Source organism: Salmo salar, chromosome ssa15, assembly GCF_905237065.1.
Source record: "Salmo salar chromosome ssa15, Ssal_v3.1, whole genome shotgun sequence".
Taxonomy (NCBI): Eukaryota; Metazoa; Chordata; class Actinopteri; order Salmoniformes; family Salmonidae; genus Salmo; species Salmo salar.
The window spans coordinates 69513084-69526918 of record NC_059456.1 but is presented as its reverse complement, the minus strand read 5'-3'; positions in this window follow the sequence as shown (position 1 = coordinate 69526918).

Sequence of the window (13835 nt, the reverse complement as noted above, 5' to 3'; positions counted from 1 at the left end):
AGGATGGAAGGGCACCCTCATTTTTCAAGACTTACTGTTATGTGGCATGTGGTCATCAGATTTGTTCACCCTATGAATATAGAGTATATTCTTATTTGTGTTATAATACAGTAAAATTTGCAGACTATCTGGGATAATACGCAAAAGAGATAATCACTGTCTAGGTTATGTTTGATAGGATAACACAACACTGTCCTGTTATTGTTCTGATGGTAATGTTTTTCTTAAAACTTTTATTTATATGATGCATTTGTATGTCCTTGTGGACCTTAATTATGTTATACACGCTGAAATAGTGCCTCATGCACTGGGAGTCAGCATGCTGTTAGAAAGTGTCGGCGAAGGGAGATGAACAATACTGTCTGGTGTGCTGTGAAACAACTGGATGGCATACAGTTGAAGCCTGTGGGCACGGACACACAAAAAAAAGGGAACGGATAAACAGCGGGGTGTTGAGTCAGAACAGAACTCCGACTCCAACACGCCACTGATGAAGATCAGAGTGGAGGAATGGTGAGCCATTCTGCCAGTGCCCCCCTCCTCATCCTTTATGCCGTGCAGTCAGCTGAGCCGCCATACAGAATGGACAGAAGTAGGATGAGAGCGGAGGAGGGGAAGGAGGATTTTCGGGAATGAGGATTTTCCCTCATCCACTGAATTCCTGTTGTCGCCATGGTTACATGGCTGGAGGCCATTTCGGTTGGAAGCCGAAACTGCCACAGAGGAAGAGATTTCAAAATTGCTACGTCACTGCTCTCTCTTTCTCTCTCCCCCGTCTACTACATTGAGACAGAAACAACAAACAGCTGAATTATACAATAGTATTAGAATTCTGATGCCATACACTTATGCAAGTGAGACACAACTTCACTAAATCGAATGCCTCATGTCACACCCTCTGTGGATGGATGCTTGTAAACAAATACCATCCCTGTTACGTGTCCAATGTCCCACATCTACTTAATGTAGCTTACCCTGCAGAGTTAACTGCGGTGGCCTGCAGGGCAAAAATATGTAGAGAACATAGGAAGTAATGCTACACCTGGAGTGAGTTGAACATTATGAATAATTGAACAGCAGTTGAACAGTATGAATAATTTCTCTGTGGTCCACAAAAGGAATTAGAGTGACAGAGGTCCATGACCACGTTGACTGCCACAGCACCAATAAGGGACAAACGACTTGGAACCAGTTCAAATCTAAAATCCAGCTATAAAGATGGTGTGGCATTATGGTGCCAATGACTGAAATCAGTGGTTAGAACTAGAAGAAACCAAAACACCGGAGTACCGCACAACCTACATGAGGTGGCATACAGTAATTGTATGTATGGGGTACAGAGATGAGGTAGTAATTCGAAAATCATGTTAAGAACTATTATTGCACACAGAGTCCATACAACTTATTATGTGGGTTAACAAAGGGCTTGACTACTTATTGACTCAACATATTTGAGCTTTACATTTTTTATGAATATGTAAAAATTCTGAAAAACGTACTGTACCAGTAAAGGTTTGGACACACCTACTCATTCCAGGGTTTTTCTTATTTATTTATTTTTTTACTATTTTCTACATTGTAGAATAATAGTGAAGACAGAACAAAGAAATAACACATATGGAATCATGTAGTAACCAAAAAAGTGTTAAACAAATCAAAATATATTTTATATTTGACATTCATCAAAGTAGCCACCCTTTGCCTTGATAACACTCTTGGCATTCTCTCAACCAGCTTCATGAGGTAGTCACCTGGAATGCATTTCAATTAAGAGGTGTACCTTGATATTACCATACTTACAGTGCATTCAGAGAGTATTCAGACCCCTTGACTTTTTCCACATTTTGTTACATTACAGCCTTATTCTAAAATGGATTCAATAGTTGTTTCCCCTCATTAATCTACACACAATACCCCATAATGACAAAGCAAAAACAGGTTAGAAATGTTTGTGAATGTATTAAACATAAAAAACTGAAATATGACATTTACATAAGTATTCTGGCCCTCTACTCAGTACTTTTGAAGCACCTTTGTCAGCGATTACAGCCTCGAGTCTTCTTGGGTATGACGCTACAAGCTTGGCACACCTGTATTTGGGGAGTTTCTCCCATTCTTCTTTGCAGATCCTCTCAAGCTCTGTCAGGTTGGATAGGGAGCGTCGCTGCACAGCTATTTTCAGGTCTCTCCAGAGATGTTTTATCAGGTTCAAGTCCGGGCTCTGGCTGGGCCACTCAAGGACATTCAGAGACTTGTCCCGAAGCCACTCCTGCGTTGTCTTGGCTGTGTGCTTAGGGGTCATTGTCCTGTTGAAAGGTGAACCGCCAGTCTGAGGTCATGAGTTTTCCAGGTTTATCAAGATCTGCCTGTACATTGCTCTGTTCATCTTTCTCTCGATCCTGACTAGTCTCCTCATGGTCTGAGCCGTGGCCTTTTGGCAAACTCCGAGTGGGCTGTCATATGCCTTTTACTGAGGGACTGGGGGTGCTGCAGAGATGGTTGTCCTTCTGGAAGGTTCTCCCATCTCCACAGAGGAACTCTGGAGCTCTGTCAGAGTGACCATCGGGTTCTTGGTCACATCCCTGACCAAGGCCCTTCTCCCCCGATTGCCCAGTTTGGCCGGGTGGCCAGCTCTATGAAGAGTCTTGGTGGTTCCATTTAAGAATGATGGAGGCCACTGTGTTCTTGGGGACCTTCAATGCTGCAGATTTCTTTTTGGTAGCCTTCCCCAGATCTGTGCCTCGACACAATCCTCTCTCTGAGCTCTACAGACAATTCCTTCGACCTCATGGCTTGGTTTTTGCTCTGACATGCACTGTCAACTGTGGGACCTTATATAGACAGGTGTGTGCCTTTCCAAATCATGTCCAATCAATTGAATTTACCACAGGTGTACTCCAATCAAATTGTAGGATCATCTCAAGGATAATCAATTTAAACAGGATGCACCTGAGCTCAATTTCGAGTCTCATAGCAAATGGTCTGAATGCTTATGTAAACAAGGTATTTCATTTTTCAAAAATTATAAAAAACTGTTTTCACTTTGTCATTATGGGGTATTGTGTGTAGATTATTTAATCAATTTTAGAATAAAATTGTACTGTAACGTAATAAAACTGTAACGTAATAAAATATGGAAAAAGGGAAGGGGTCTGAATACATTCTGAATACACTGTATATATTTAAATTCATTTCAGATCTACACTGTGTATAGGCTGGGGTTTATTTGGGATTGGACCATAGAGTTACTGTGATCCAGACTGTTTTCTGTCTCTCTCTCTCTCTCCTCTCAGGTATGGAAGGGTTGGAGTGCTCCCTCCCCATGGACGGGAGTCTTATGTCCCTGAGTCTGCTCTCTGAGGCCAGTTTCCGGGAGTGCCGGGGCTACCTCTCCCTCACGGATATCCTCATAGTCATCTTCTCGGGCATCTCCGTCTCTGTGGTAGCCATCATAGCCAGTTTCTTTCTGGCCTCTATGGTCCACTGCTTCCAGCGCCTGGGCAAAGCCGGTCAGGCAGACGAGGAGGAGGGCAACGACTGAGGGAGAGAAAGAGTGTGATCTGGGACCATATTCAGTGTCACTGCAGACATTGCAGACCCTGACTACATACCTTGTAAGAGGGCCAGGAAGAAGGGCAGGAAAATGGAAGAGTAAGTCAAGGACAACAAGGGAGTATTTGGCCCAGAAATTGGGCCAAAAGGCTCTTACCATGTGAATTCCTGCTCGCCGCATTGGTGCATTGGTGGCAGTCAGAGACACACCAGGAGGGGTGCTAGGGCAGTGGGTTAAACCATACGCTTGAATAATACAAATGTTTTCTTAGCACTGCCTTAGTGTACACAGCCTTACTACCTTACTTTGAAGAGATCCTCCAGCATTCCCTTGAAATCGTAATACTATATTTGGGCTGTACTTTAAGTCTAACATGAGGTAAAATTACTTGCACCACCCTTTCAAAGAGGACTATTCCTCTGCTGCCAGGGGCAAACAGGTTCTTTGAGATTTGGGTTGAGCTGAGCGGTAAAAGGATAGAGAGGAGGACAAGGCACAGGCACACTGCAGTCTAATGCATAACTATGTCCATTGCAGTGATTTGAGTAGCAACCTACTTAACCTTTGTTTACCAAAGAGCAGGCTGAATGAGAAGATTCTATTGTTACAATATAGAACCCAGAAATCGGATAGCATGAGCTATCAACAAGGATGTTACACTAAACTGTGACACAAACTCTCAAATGCAAAATCAAGTAAATATGGAGGATGTTGTTACAATATCTGTTTTTGGAGCACAAATGTAGCCTGACTATGTTTGGCGAGACAACGCCCTAAGGAGTTGGCAAGAGAGCACAAGCAGTCTGGCACTTAGGCTAGCACAAATGTAATATTGGTTAAAAAACAATCAAACATTAGGTACAGTATACTGTATAGAACAATATGCTAAAATAACCTGCCATTTATGACCCACAAATGTAACTATGGAAATAATTATATTATACAGCTTGTACTGTAAGTGGACCAATGTATTTTCCTGTTTCAGGCATAATTATTTTATTTATTTTTTACATTTGAACAAAAGGTTTATATTGATACTGAAGCTTTTGTTGATGTTTTGGTTGTTTCATTTATTTTTGTACAAATTAAGTCTTCTCTTGTTTGTATGGGGATTTCACATAGTAACAGTATTGTCACATCTGCAAAGACTCTAATTCCAAGCTAGGAGGGCTAAGGTAAAAACTAATTCAGTGTTTCGTCGTCTTCATCATCCTTGATGTTTGGGCCTTCCAGCCTTTTCCTGTGTCGGCCTTTATATCCTCAATAGACCAGCAGCTAGTAGCAGCCAGGTGAAATTGATGAATGAATGCTATAGGTCAATGATGTCATGTGTATTGTTTGGCTAAGAGAATAGTGAAACAACTGGTAGATCATAAATGAAAACCAGCATAGTCACAGATGCTTCAAGACCTGAGTTTTGAACGGGTGTCCATCTGTCTCACTTATGTTGCTTCAGTCAAACTGTATCTGTCTCTGGCACTCGTAACCCACCAATGAGATTTGCTGGCGCTTGTAACCCACCAGTGAGATTTGAGATCCCAAAAACAGATGAAGGGCTTTTTTCTGTCATGATGCACCATAACAAACACCTTGAAAAGATAATCATGGGGTTGCAAAGTGCAATATAAAAAAATGTAAAGAGATAAAATAAAGTGGTAAAATACACACACTAACTTTGCTTTTATAACTTTGATTTCACATACAAGTCTTGTTTCTATGAATGAAGACATATGTAGATTTTTTTTTTTATTGATTTAACTCTTATATAACAAGGTGTCTTAATGGAGAACCAATTCTCATTTGCAATAATAACCTTTTGGAACAAGAAACATCCTGCTATGCATGTGCAATATAATGTTATTTATCTCTGTAAAACAAAACTTTACATGTCAACATGGAGCCCTTCTTTCACATGCAACACAACCTATCTATGGAGAAAAAATCCCACTTCCATTATATTGTTTGAAATTGTGGCCTATAGAAATGTCCTATTTCTCTAGTCCAGTCTCATGGATGTATACCCAGATACAGTAGCATCTTACAGTGAAGAGCGGATGTCACTGTCCAACTAAAGGATCCCATATGTGGCCAATAGGGTTGACCTTTACCCTCAATGAAATCTGTTTGTTTCAGTTCAATAATCACAGCTCCCATAATGCTACAGCTGGCATCCATATCCCACGCCATAGAACAGAGAGGTAAGGATGGAAGGGCACCCTCATTTTTCAAGACTTACTGTTATGTGGCATGTGGTCATCAGATTTGTTCACCCTATGAATATAGAGTATATTCTTATTTGTGTTATAATACAGTAAAATTTGCAGACTATCTGGGATAATACGCAAAAGAGATAATCACTGTCTAGGTTATGTTTGATAGGATAACACAACACTGTCCTGTTATTGTTCTGATGGTAATGTTTTTCTTAAAACTTTTATTTATATGATGCATTTGTATGTCCTTGTGGACCTTAATTATGTTATACACGCTGAAATAGTGCCTCATGCACTGGGAGTCAGCATGCTGTTAGAAAGTGTCGGCGAAGGGAGATGAACAATACTGTCTGGTGTGCTGTGAAACAACTGGATGGCATACAGTTGAAGCCTGTGGGCACGGACACACAAAAAAAAGGGAACGGATAAACAGCGGGGTGTTGAGTCAGAACAGAACTCCGACTCCAACACGCCACTGATGAAGATCAGAGTGGAGGAATGGTGAGCCATTCTGCCAGTGCCCCCCTCCTCATCCTTTATGCCGTGCAGTCAGCTGAGCCGCCATACAGAATGGACAGAAGTAGGATGAGAGCGGAGGAGGGGAAGGAGGATTTTCGGGAATGAGGATTTTCCCTCATCCACTGAATTCCTGTTGTCGCCATGGTTACATGGCTGGAGGCCATTTCGGTTGGAAGCCGAAACTGCCACAGAGGAAGAGATTTCAAAATTGCTACGTCACTGCTCTCTCTTTCTCTCTCCCCCGTCTACTACATTGAGACAGAAACAACAAACAGCTGAATTATACAATAGTATTAGAATTCTGATGCCATACACTTATGCAAGTGAGACACAACTTCACTAAATCGAATGCCTCATGTCACACCCTCTGTGGATGGATGCTTGTAAACAAATACCATCCCTGTTACGTGTCCAATGTCCCACATCTACTTAATGTAGCTTACCCTGCAGAGTTAACTGCGGTGGCCTGCAGGGCAAAAATATGTAGAGAACATAGGAAGTAATGCTACACCTGGAGTGAGTTGAACATTATGAATAATTGAACAGCAGTTGAACAGTATGAATAATTTCTCTGTGGTCCACAAAAGGAATTAGAGTGACAGAGGTCCATGACCACGTTGACTGCCACAGCACCAATAAGGGACAAACGACTTGGAACCAGTTCAAATCTAAAATCCAGCTATAAAGATGGTGTGGCATTATGGTGCCAATGACTGAAATCAGTGGTTAGAACTAGAAGAAACCAAAACACCGGAGTACCGCACAACCTACATGAGGTGGCATACAGTAATTGTATGTATGGGGTACAGAGATGAGGTAGTAATTCGAAAATCATGTTAAGAACTATTATTGCACACAGAGTCCATACAACTTATTATGTGGGTTAACAAAGGGCTTGACTACTTATTGACTCAACATATTTGAGCTTTACATTTTTTATGAATATGTAAAAATTCTGAAAAACGTACTGTACCAGTAAAGGTTTGGACACACCTACTCATTCCAGGGTTTTTCTTATTTATTTATTTTTTTACTATTTTCTACATTGTAGAATAATAGTGAAGACAGAACAAAGAAATAACACATATGGAATCATGTAGTAACCAAAAAAGTGTTAAACAAATCAAAATATATTTTATATTTGACATTCATCAAAGTAGCCACCCTTTGCCTTGATAACACTCTTGGCATTCTCTCAACCAGCTTCATGAGGTAGTCACCTGGAATGCATTTCAATTAAGAGGTGTACCTTGTTAAAAGTAAATTTTTGGAATTTCATTCCTTCTTAGTGAGTTTGAGCAAATCAGTTGTGTTGTAAAAACGTAGAGTTGGTATACAGAAGATAGCCCTATTTGGTAAACGACCAAGTCCATATTATGGCAAGAACAGCTCAAATAAGCAAAGAGAAACAACAGTCCATTACTTTAAGACATGAAGGTCAGTCAATGCGGAAAAGTTCCTTAACTTTGAAAGTTTCTTTAAGTGCAGTCGTAAAAAACATCAAGTGCTGTGATGAGACTGGCTCTCATGAGAACCGCCACAGGAAAGGAAGACCAAGAGTTACCTCTGCTGCAGATAATAAGTTCATTAGAGTTACCAGCCTCAGAATTCTGCAATTAACTGCACCTCAGATTGCAGCCCAAATAAATGCTTCACAGAGTTTAAGTAACAGACACATATCAACATTAACTGTTCAGAGAAGACTACGTGAATCAGGCCTTCATGGATGAATTGCTGCAAAGAAACCACTACTAAAGGACACCAACAAGAAGAAGAAACTTGCTTGGGCCAAGAAACACAAGCAATGGACATTAGACCGATGGAAATCTGTCCTTTGGTCTGATTAGTCCAAATTTGACATTTTCGGTTCCAACCCCTGTGTGTTTGTGAGATGCAGAGTAGGTGAACTGATGATCTCCGCATGTGTATTTACCACCGTGAAGCATGGAGGAGGAGGTGTGATGGTTTGGGGGTGCTTTGCTGCTGAAACTGTCAGTGATTTATTTAGAATTAATGGCACATTTAACCAGCATGACTACCAGAGCATTCTCAAGAGTTACGCCATCCCACCTGGTTTGCGCTTAGCGGAACTATAATTTGTTTTTCAACAGGACAATGACCCAAAACACACCTCTAGGCTGTGTAAGAGCTATTTGACCAAGAAGGAGAGTGATGGAGTGCTGCATCAGATGACCTGGCCTCCACAATCACCCGACCTCAACCCAAATGGTTTGGGATGAGTTGTACCCAGAGTGAAGGAAAAGCCGCCGACAACTGCTCAGCATATGTGGAACTCAAGACTTTTTGGAAAGCATTCCAGGTGATTACCTCATGAATCTGGTTGAGAGAATGCCAAGAGTGAGCTGTCATCAAGGCAAAGGGTGGCTACTTTCAAGAATCTCAAAAACAATATATATTTTGATTTGTTTAACACTTTTTTTGGTTACTACATGATTCCATATGTGTTATTTCATAGTTTTGATGTCTTCACTATTATTCTACAATGTAGAAAATAGTACAAATAAAGAAAAACCCTGGAATGAGTAGATGTGTCCAAACTTTTGACTGGTACTGTAAGTCCAATTTGACATTATGGGGTATTGTGTGTAGGCCAGTGACACAAAATCTCAATTTAATACATTTTAAATGCAAGCTGTAACACAACAAAATGTGGAAAAAGTCAAGGGGTGTGAATACTTTCTGAAGGTACTGTACATTCAAGCCTGCTGTGTGCTGAAAGGGAGCTGCTGCCTGCTATAAGGGATCTCAAATTCAAATGCTTTAGGCTTTTGTTGCACAGAACTAAGTCGGTCACACCACATCACCAGGACACAGTGCAAAGCATGAACAAGATAAACACATGATAAAATAATTTAACCATACAATCATCTCAAATATCACATTAAGAAATAAGATAGCTGCTGTGACAGGACTGGTGTGTGTGTGTGTAGAGAGAGAGAGAGAGAGAGAGAGAGAGAGAGAGAGAGAGAGAGAGAGAGAGAGAGAGAGAGAGAGAGAGATGAGAGCAATATCAATCCTTTCCCATTAGGGCCCGTGAGGGTGAGGGGCTTCCCATCTCCCCCTTTCCTCACCCGTGCAGTGTCCAGATGTGGAGCGTTACAGAGCTGTGAGCTGGAACAGATGGCCCTCTTTGCCACTGTGGGCCTGCCTTGGATTATGTGGTGGCACAGGACCAGTCTGTGGAGCGGATGGGGGTGGAGTTTATGGGGGCAGTGTAGTGGGAAGATTAACATCTGCCAGGGCTTAATGCTGCTGGACGTGCTGGGTATTGGAGGTGGGGAAGTATGGAGGGTTATGCTTACAGCATAGGGGAGACCGAGTGTGGTTATTACCATATAGATGTAATAATGAATGTGTTTTATGTAACTGTGTGGTTATTACACTGTTTAGTCTTATGTGTACTTTCTCAGCCCCTTTATAACTAATTTAACTCTGTTACACATTATTTGAAACAATACACCAATCCATTTTCAACCTAACATCATACAATCAAAATTCTAGTGGATTATAGTCCGATAAAGTGACTTTTCATATATGTAATGGAGACAGGCTACAGCAGGCTATAGAAAAGGCATACCGAGGTAATAGGAATGGAATTGGCCAGTTTGTTAGGTGTTTAGATATACTTGCTGACTCAACAAAATAGAACTGAGAAGTACTTAAGTAAATGAACTATCCTGTCCTGGTGAATCGACTACACCCAAGATAAGTTGGAAATCATTTAGATTTAGGTTTTGAGGGTGTGTGTGTGTGTGTGTGTGTGTGTGTGTGTGTGTGTGTGTGTGTGTGTGTGTGTGTGTGTGCATGTGGGCGTACATGTCTCCGCGTGTGTGCGTGTGTATGCGTGCATGTGCGCACATGTCCCTGTGTGTAGCCTCCTGGTCTGGTGACCATAGCGATTAGATTTGTGGGGTCTGACTGGATTAGTGTTCTCAGTATGTTTAGCAGATCTGATGAAGTCTTGGGATCAGGCCAGCCCAGTAATTACAAAAGGGGTTTTGAACCACAGTGGGGCCAGGAACGAGAGTCATTAGTAGATGTTGACAGTAGAGATGGATGGATGGAGGAGGGGTAGTAAATCATCAGAATCTAATGGATGTGGTGTTAGTCCAGATTTAAATACTGCCCTGGGATTAGATTTGGCACCTGGTCGCACGAGATTGCATTTCTGTAAACCAGTATAATTTCATAAATGTTTCCACTGACAGCATTGCACAGGCCATTTTATGGCAGTATGTAATAGTGGAATGAAATGAAACTTTTTTTCCAAGTGCATTTTCACTTCTAGATACAATGTACAGTAAAATGGGGAATACATTTTATTTTTACAATTCAATCATAAAAATATAGTAAAAAGCTAAACTTAATAAAGAATGAAATTATACCAGCTACAGAGGCCATATAGTACAAGGGTGTCTTTAAAACCTCAATGGGCGGCACTGCTCACAAGCTCCTCTTGCTTGTGAGCAGCAGTGTTAAGGATATCTCATTTAAAAGTGTATCAGGCAAATTTGAACAAAACTGTAATCTTGTCCTATAAATACCCCATCACACGCCCATCATGGTCTGCTTTGCTGACTCACTAAGTTATAGCTCCTGGCAAACACACCACCCACTAAAAATCTCACCCCTCAGCCAAAGATGGGTTTTGTCAACATAGTTTCCTCATTATTTTAACTTTCTTCATCAACATGACTTTGTATCACTGTGGCAATTTGGTTGACTAAACCATTTGTAATTACTTTATATGCCACAACTAGGTCACAATGTTTCAGCCTAATGCCTGGAGACAAAAGCTTCCTGGTTTCTGACATGTTGAATGCTAGATGGTTGTTTGGTATACAAGCTGAATGGTAGATCAACGAGTGTACACAGCACCAAGTTATACTGATGGCCAAATTGCACCCCCTTGTGATGAAAGCTAGATAGCAGGATCACAGAAATTAATACATTTATACAGGCAAGCCATAGTATACATTTAGGTCAACAGTTGAGCATTAAATGACTGCATTGTTATTTCTGAGGACATTAAAATGGTCTCAAATAAAAAATTCTTCATGAATTTAGTATCCCTTAAGCCTGCCAAAAAGTAAAAAAATAACAGATCGATTTCACATCCAGGCATTGGGGTCCTCAGTGGCTATCGGTGCAATGTTTTATTTCAGTGGTTTCAGAGATTCGCAATAATAACTAAAACACTAATATTTGTGTAAACTCTAACAGTTTTGTTCTGCGAGTGTCACTGAGTAGCCTGATACCCCATTTAATCGGTGTACAATCCATAGGTTGGGCTGTACAGTGAAATATGAATGTCCAATAGACTGACTGGAAATGTGATTTCTCACAATCAAAGTCCTCCAATAATAGCCAATATGCAAATATTTGTGTAAACTCTACATAGTTGTGTTCTGTGGATGTATCTGAGTAGGCTGATACCCCATTTCATGGGTGCACAATCCATAGGTTAGGCTGTACAGCGCATACAAGAATGCCCTCAATGCAGTTCTTTTGTTGAATTTATATGACAACATTCCAACCTTGTTTAGCATTATTGAGTCAGTTCAATTGTGGCATGATTCGACAATTTTTATCCGTTTGCATCCGTTTAAAATTGGGACTTTTATTTTGAAGGTGAACTGCCGATTCCACTATTGTTGCTCACTATAACAGTTTTTTAAATGTATTTATTTTTTATTGCAGAAACACCAGTATACATACAAGAAGTATACAAACAGACAATGATAACATATGCTAGGGGGTACAACAAATTACAGATTACACAAAGACCTTAAAAGATTAACACGTATTGATTGTTTTAACAGCTTTCTTATTGAAAAATGTAGAATAGTCTTAATGTACTGCTCGAATTCCTTATAGAAAACATGGCAGTGTTTTTTTATTGGTGAATTTACATTTATGAATATGACATTTTGCCATTACTCACCCTAACTGTTAATGTTGTTTACAACACACTGGTGGACTAACGGTAGTTGGTTAGTTAATAACTAGCTTTAAGGTAAATTGTATTTTCAAAACCATTAATGGCAGCTGGCCTGTCAACTTATAGTAGCAAAAACTAGCACGCTAGCTATCTGATTTAGCTAACTTAGACAATAGACTAACGTAGATAGCTAAGTTAGTGACGGTATCGTTGTCAAAACAGAAACGATGTCTCATGATGTCTGTCTGTTCTCATGTGATAACAAGCTAACTCAAGACTAATGCCAAACTTGAGTTACTGTTTTGCCAAGTTGGCATTGATAAAGATGTTACTTAGACTAACGTTAGAGATACTGTAGCTGTGTGATGATTAGTTGTCAGAGAAACTGCCATCATGACTTTTGTGAAGAGCACCATCAGGTGTTATGTTGCAAAGCAATCTTAACAAGTTAACTTTGTTCTAATACTGTATGTGTTGTCACTTACCAGTTCACTTTAGAATGAGGCCTCCAGTCATTCTGTTTGAATGTTTGGTTGTTTTTATATTTTTATCAAGTTATTCTGGAGATTTCCCGCCACACCTTCCCCTCTAAGCCCCTCCTCACTCCTCCTCCCTGACCCCTCATAATGTTGGAGGGACTTGTTGCCTGGGTATTCACATACCTTAGGAAAATATGTCAGCAGCCTAAATAGAGACTAGCTCTCAATCACCCTCCTCAAAGGTACCCTGTCTGCTTGTCTGTTTGGTGACTCAGGGTGTCCACTGTCGGTTTCTACGATGACATCATCCTCGCTCTTATCCTCATTGAATTTGACAGCTCTTCAACTTGCCAAACATGATATGCTACCAGAATCCCTGCAGTATACAATATAGCACGATAATTATAACAATGTATCATAACTTTGCTGAAGCACGGTAGCTGAAGTCTAGGCCCACCCTTGACCCTTGTCTTCCCAGGAGCAGTGGAACTAGAGAACCTCTCTCCTCTTAAGGATCGGACCCTTTTTTTAAATTTTCACCTAAAATGACATACCCAAATCTAACTGCCTGTAGCTCAGGCCCTGAAGCAAGGATATGCATATTCTTGGTACCATTTGAAAGGAAACACTTTGAAGTTTGTGGAAATGTAAAAGGAATGAAGGAGAATATAACACATTAGATCTGGTAAAAGATAATACAAGGGAATAAAACAGGGTTTTTTGTACCATCATCTTTGAAATGCAAGAGAAAGGCCATAATGTACACTGCTCAAAAAAATTAAGGGAACACTTAAACAACACAATGTAACTCCAAGTCAATCACACTTCTGTGAAATCAAACTGTCCACTTAGGAAGCAACACTGATTGACAATAAATTTCACATGCTGTTGTGCAAATGGAATAGACAACAGGTGGAAATTATAGGCAATTAGCAAGACACCCCCAATAAAGGAGTGGTTCTGCAGGTGGGGACCACAGACCACCTCTCAGTTCCTATGTTTCCTGGTTGATGTTTTGGTCACTTTTGAATGCTGGCGGTGCTTTCACTCTAGTGGTAGCATGAGACGGAGTCTACAACCCACACAAGTGGCTCAGAAAGTGCAGCTCA